Raw genomic sequence first — 6,000 nt, 5'->3', positions numbered from 1 at the left:
TGAGCTAAGATGCAAGATGACGAGGATATGTCCGTGGAGTATGAATATTGGCTGTAACACCTTGTGGTGTAGGTGCAAAGTGCTACCCTGTCATCAGTACACTTCCTTCTAAAGGTTGCTCCTCTGCTGGTATCAGCAAAATTTCTTCTGATAAAGCCCCCATCGCTGCGGATGTAATTTGAGCTAAACTGGAGGCCTGTCCCCACCTCCTCCCTCCCTCTGCCATCTCATTCTAGATAAAGCATGTGCCTTAGCAAAAGCACACCCAGATAACTGCACCACTGGACTGATAAACCAGTCGGTCTGCTGAAACACAGCCAGTTGGGTGGCACTTCCAGCTCAGGCTTCCACCGTGTCTTCTGAAGAGGTGAGAGCAGCTACATCTGCTACCCCTCATTCCTGCACCCTCCTGAAGCCGGTTAGCCACCTTGGCTCTTCAGGCTTGTGTGATGGCACTCTAACCTGGTTCGGCTGTCCCAGGAGCCCAAGTTATCCTGTTTTTTCTTCACCAAGCTGATGGTGTAGGTGAGGGCATGCTGCTTCACAAGGTGAGTGGAGGTATCCACAACAGCCTGCTTGTACTGGGTAGACACACCCCTAATACCACAGCAAGGTGGTTCTCACCCAGTTAAGTGTTGTTCCTAGGTACACGTGGGAAGACGCTGGAATGCTTTAGTCTGCATCCTCCTTTTCCTCATTCAAGGAGTGGGTTTCTTGCCCCTGGCATAAGCAGCACAGAGTCTCTACCTAAGGCATGCTGAGGAGCTGCTCACGCAGGTCTCATGCCAGCTGGGGCTGAGGGCACACCTCGAGCTAGATGCAATCCTAGGTCCTACAAAAATACAGACAGAGTGACTACAGATTCAGTTGTCCCTACAGTTTTATGAGCAAGTGAGGTGAATGGCGGCTGCTGTGCTTGAACCCTACTGTAAGAGGACCAGAGTCAGGAGATTCCACCCAAGGACAGCTTTGGGCAGGACTGTGAGGGGTACCCAGCATGCAGAAAAAGCGATCAATAAATAACAAGCTCCAAAACACAGCTCTGCTCACTTGAGCTTATACAGCCTTTCCTTGCTTGTTGCTTGGCTTGTAAATCTTCCAGTACTTCAGATGTGTGTTATACAAAGTTGAAGTGAAGTACATCTACTGCTATCATTCTCAGCTTCAAAAATCATGGGTTACATCTTTGGAAAAAATGAGCTGACTTAAAAATTGGGAGAGATTGAAGAGGTAAATGTTCCCTCTTCTGTTTTGCATGCTTTTCGATACAAGCAGAAGGCTAGTCATTAATTACTAATCATAGAAAAGAAAAATGTGATTTGGGATTCTCACTTCCACTCAGGGCTATAAACTGCTAGTTAGGTACTAAATTAATGATTTATACATCTACCACATATATAAATCCAAAGCTCAAGAAACAGGAGGGACAAGGAGAAGAGAGAGAAGTAGAAAAGAAGATGAAAGAATGAAATTTAAAAAAGGTAAACTGAGACAAGGGGAGGGAGATATTATTTCTGAGTAATAGGTAGTGTTTGTACTGCACGTACCTTGTATAAACAATGTTGTACATGCACACAATACACGGTGCCCTAAAGGCTTTGCGTTCCTACTTGTGACAGAATGCAAACTCTGTGTGTCTATCTGTCTCTCTTAAGAATATGCTTATAAGTGTTCAGGAACCACACTTTATATTGTGAGAAGTTACATGACCAAAACAGGGGTGAGAGAAGTTGTAAATGGAACATCCTTCTTCCCTCTTGAGTTTAAGAACTTGCCATGAAATTCTGTTATAAATTCGAATGGTGGTTCATTCAAAATCATTCATCTGGATTAAAAACAACATCTCATTTGTGGAGGTGTCACTTTAAAATATTTGAAAGCCAGTTAAAAGTTAGATGTATTTTAAAAAACAATCTCCAAAGATTTCATGCCAAAAATGACAAAATATTTAATTCCTAGACAGATTTCTATGTCACTCCCATTGCTGTGGAGTTTGTTTGTCTCAGAAGTATGCTCCCATCCACAGCACCCTTGTCAAAAAGGAAGGCTGTTATTCTCATATCATACCCACAGAACTGAAGGAGCCACAAACAAAATGTTTCTTGTCCAGAGACATGAGGCAAACTGTGGTGAAACGAGGTCTCACACTCCAAGCCCAAGCATGGGAGAGCTTTTCCAAAAGAGATTTTGTTATAAGAACATGGGGAGCTGTATAGCTCTTCTCTCTGGTAATATAAGGTCAGATCTGATTCAGTTTGATAATGGCTAAAATATCTACTCTCTGTTCAGTGGTTTTCATGGCCCAGATAGATTCTTCTTTATTGTGAGCATCATCAACACTTGTCATGATTAGCATGAATCCAGAGTTTGGATGGCTCTAGAGACTGAACTGATTTCTCACCTGTGGGTACATCTTAGGGGAAACTGAGTGACCAAGCTATGGGTTACACTAGACTTTTTTTTTAGTTAGGCACTTCTAGCACCTTCTGCAACTCTAGCTATGGTACCAAAATGACCCAGCAACAAGATAGACAAGGTACAGCATCACTCTTTAAGTCCCACCTCTCTTAATTTTCCAGGAGGTTGGCAGTGCAGGCATCCAGAAGCTCTTCTCTTGTAGAGGACTTATTGCTGGGAGGTCCTTTCTCAGTTCAGCCAGAGGATCAGATGGACCTTCCTTTACACCTCCCTGTCCAAAACAATACACAGGTAGGACAATGTCAGTTAGGCAGACTTTAGAAACTGAGAACACCAGCAATCCAGGGAACACAAAACACAGCAGAGCTTGCTTTACCGTACAGTGACGAGAGCTGTACAGGTACTAGACAACAACTAGAGGAACAAATAAGGGGAAGCACACAGCTGCCTGTTCTCACCATTTCGACTTTCTTTCCATGTGTCTTGTCATAAGCTGAAATGCAAGAGGGGAAGACAGTTAGAAGCTGTTCTGGAAGGTGATGATTCTGCTCCCTGCACGTCAGCATTTGATGAGGTGCTTCCATGCAGAAAATTAGCAGAGTTGGTTCTTCCCAGAGCTCAGTTTTCCATAAATGTAGCATTGTCATGAAGCCCTCAAAGGTGAACATCACCTCCAGCATCTGGACAACTCTGGAGGGGTGCTAGCTGTATTTTTCTGTGCTGAATCAGTTGCCTTGCTACTGTAAAATCTCACCCCTTTTTTCACTTAGGCAAAAGTTGCCTTTCAAGATACACATGGCTGACTTGAGTCTCCAGGAAAGTGGTTCCATGCCCTGAAGAGTCCGAAATTGTCCTAGTACAAGAACACCTGCAAGACAATCTGTGTCCCACAAGCAGAAACCCACATCAGTTCAGGCAGAGCTGCCCACTCACAATAAATACATCTGTCAGAAAACCCTGTTGGGCAATGTAGCAGCTCTGGCAGTGACAAGGATCACCACAGCCTAATTTGTCTGACTGCAGAGTGGACAGGCTCTTTATATGCCTAAAGATAAGCCATAAAATTCAGACAAAAGACTCTAGTACCAAGACGTGTACTAAATTTGACCCGAGAAAGCTGCCAACGTCTCTCTCTTTGGTTTGGGCTTAGCTGGGTGGTTTTGTTGCACAGGATTTGTATTGTTTATGGACAAGTAAAATTCAATGCTGGTTCTCACAGCAGGACGTTCACGCCATGATTTAGAGCAGTGTTCAGTGCTCACAGGCTTACATTCTTCATTCTAACATGCCCAGTTAACAATAAGGCTCGCATCAACTGTGCGCATAAATCCTCTTCTTTGTTTCCATTTGCACACTTTCAGCTCTCATTAAGTTAAAATGGTTTCCCTGTTACTTTGTGGAAAAGTTTTATGCGAGGACTATGGACAGAGGTTGAACTTACACCAAGTTAATGGTTGAAGTGAAATCCATGTTTAACATCTGAGCCAGGCAGATGGTAGATCTGACACAGTAGAATGCATTGAGGAAACACTCGCTGGTACCATGAAACAATGGTATACGTGAGTCAGGCTACAAACCTAGAACATGACCTACGAGTGTCAGTAAGAGAAACTGAATCTCCTCTCAGATTTGAAAGCAAAAGATGACTGGTCCAAATAAATGTCAAGGGAAATTCTGTGGCTTGTGGGTTTGCCTCTTGTTTAAATCCCTCCACCTTCCTGCCTGTGTTTTTGCTTCCAGTTATGTTGAAATGTGACCTCTGCCCTGCAGTTATTATTCTCGCTTCAATATTTGAGTCATGCTGTGTCACTAGCGTTGAATGACACTGCAAATTGTATGAGAAGTAAAATATACAGAAACCAACATCAATAAATGAGGTGTCATTAAAATACTCAGAAACATCTGCAATGACATAGCTTGCAGTAAGTTTTTTGCAGCTTGCTTTTCTTTCCAGTTTTGGATTTCTCCAACACACTGAAAACTTGCATGCTTACAAGACCTTTTAGGGGAGAGTCTTTGAAGTAGGTAAGTGTCGTCATTTCCTTTTAAAATCAAATCAAGGTATTTTGCTAGGGAATATGTGCAAGGCTGAAGCTTCCTTCAGTTTTCTTGTTTCACCTCTCCTTCCCAAACAGCTCTGCCCCAATATACAGACACACAGAATTCCCAGTCTTATCCTTTCCTTAGAAAAACACACTCAAAAACAGTCAAATAAATTAAAAATACTTTTAACCCATTCATAAAGGTACCTGGCACTTTTTGTTACAGGATTCTTACACGCATTATAGAAAAAGTCATTCACAGAATTAGTTATTTAAACACTTTGTCTTTGCAAAACTAGTAGCAGATTTGCAAATTTTCAGAGCAAATATTTTTTCGATGATTACCTGTGATTCCACTGATTTTAGCGTCTGCTATGGGACTGGCACTTTTTTGTGGATCAAATGCTGACAAAAATTTCAGGATCCTTTCTTGTTGATCAGCTACGGGGATCTCCAACAACATCTGCCTCTGAGCTTGGTTTGTGAGAAACAAAAAAGGAAAAAGAAATGGTATGATCTTAAATGGGACGTGTAAAATAGTACCTACATCCTGACAGCCCGGTTGCATTCACACCTAATTGTCCTGGTTATATATGTCTACCTCAAAAAGGTAGTATAGCACTTACTGAAATTACAGGTCTCTAGTGTAGCTCAGCTTAGTGGCAGTCAGCTGTAAAGTGCGCAGCATTAGTACAGAAAACAAAAATATATTATTTGAACATATTTTAAAAATAAAGATAATTAATTATATTATTATAGTAAATAATCACATGATTAAAATTAAAAATATGCATTCTTAAATAATAAGAAGGGTTTATTAAAAGGAATGTAGCATCTTTGGCAAGCTGGTTTCCTCAGTGGGGCTATGGTTACTCCACCTGATAATATCTTACTGCATATCTTAGTTATCCCTATCATAATACAAAAATCTTCTTTTAATTTTTTTTTAGTTATGTCTGTGAATTTACATCTTTCCAACCAGCCCACCAAACAGTTACACCCACGACAGGAGACTGGCATGCGCCTGGGATGCACGGCAGGACGGCATCGGGATGCTGCACTGAGGCAGCCCTTACCTGTTGGAAGCTTTGGCTTTGCAGGCATGGCAGGAGAAGCGGCTGCTAGAAAAGCATTTGAAAAGACCACAACGATAAGGATAGCAGCCAGCACAGTGCTTGCCATTGTGGTCAAACAGGATCTTCTGGGTGCCTGAGACTGTCTGGTGGGTGCCTTTCTACAAAGCTTGGCAGAACTCCTTCAGGTGCATGTTCTCCCTGGCCAAGCTAACCACCCCGTCCCCTGCCTTATAAACACTTGGTCTTTCCTCATTACCCGGAGAGCAAATGCCATCTCCAGCTCCACTTCAGCAGCCTGCATTCTGACATTTGGCCACGCGTCTTCTTCTGCTGTCTGTGGTTTGCTTTGACTCGAATAACCGAGTTGCCCACGTCAGAAGCCTTTTCTCTGCCTGAGCAAACACATTAAGCGGGTGTCATCGCTGCTTGAACAGGAGAATCTCAAACGTGTGTGCAAACTTTGG

This window comes from Netta rufina, assembly GCF_964035555.1.
Source record: "Netta rufina genome assembly, chromosome: 1".
In the NCBI taxonomy this organism is placed as follows: Eukaryota; Metazoa; Chordata; class Aves; order Anseriformes; family Anatidae; genus Netta; species Netta rufina.
This window is presented reverse-complemented; position numbering follows the sequence as displayed.